The sequence below is a fragment of the Laccaria bicolor genome, genomic scaffold (genome assembly GCF_000143565.1).
Source record: "Laccaria bicolor S238N-H82 LACBIscaffold_9 genomic scaffold, whole genome shotgun sequence".
NCBI lineage: Eukaryota > Fungi > Basidiomycota > Agaricomycetes > Agaricales > Hydnangiaceae > Laccaria > Laccaria bicolor.
The window spans coordinates 114,220-115,225 of record NW_001889880.1 but is presented as its reverse complement, the minus strand read 5'-3'; positions in this window follow the sequence as shown (position 1 = coordinate 115,225).

The window sequence follows — 1,006 nt, the reverse complement described above, 5'->3', positions numbered from 1 at the left end:
CTCCAAGAACCCGGGAGTGAGGGTATGGGCCTGTTGAGCGGCTTGAGCAAGTTCAGCAGTGGACATGGTAAGTGGGAATGGGACGATCGAGGTTGGTGAATGTGCGCGTCGGAATGGGACAATGGTGAATGTGAAATTACGAAGTTGTAAACGCGGTCACGTGGTGGCGTTACTTCAACCGAGATCCGTACAATGTTCAACCGAGATCCGCAGAATGTTCCATGGCCGATCTGCAGTGGCTTGCTTTCCCACCGTTGAAAAACAATGCATCTTCATCACCAACCACACAGTGCAATCCCAGGAAAAGCTATCTACTCTCTGACTGATATGTCTTTAACAAATCCAGGTATTGTCCCTACTCCACACCAAGGATTGTCTACTTAATGTAGATAAACAGAAGCTGTGATGAAAGACCAAGAAATGAAGGATGGTAAGTTTTATGTACTCTTGTCGGCTGAGCAGTTCTAACCATATCTTAGGAACGGCCGAGGCTCTACCCCCTCTTCAACCAAGTGGTGAGTTCCAGTCGGTGACAGAAAACTAGCCAAACCTAAATTCTGGGTGGCCGATAGGACAGAGCCAAGAATCCGAACTAGTGATGGAAGTGGACGTCCCATCCTCGGCTCCTCATAGATCCATTTTCGATTTCAAAGAACCTACCCCTGCTCTAAGTTCCAACCCATTCACCCCAGCCTCGGCTCACCAATCCATTTTCGAGTTTAAGAAAGTCGGTACTTCAGTGTTTGCCCCGACCTCGGCTCATCAAGCATCAATGTTCGATTTTCAGCACGTGGGCACTTCAACGAATGTGCCGCCTGTTTCCCCGTCCTCGGCTCATCAGCGATCGATTTTCGATTTCCAGAAGCCTGGCAGATCTCCACCAGCCTCGGCTCGTCAGGCATCGATTTTTGATTTTCAGCAAGTGGGCACTTCAACGAATGTGCCGCCTGTTCCCCCGTCCTCGGCTCGTCAGCCATCCATTTTCGATTTCCAAAAGCCTGACATC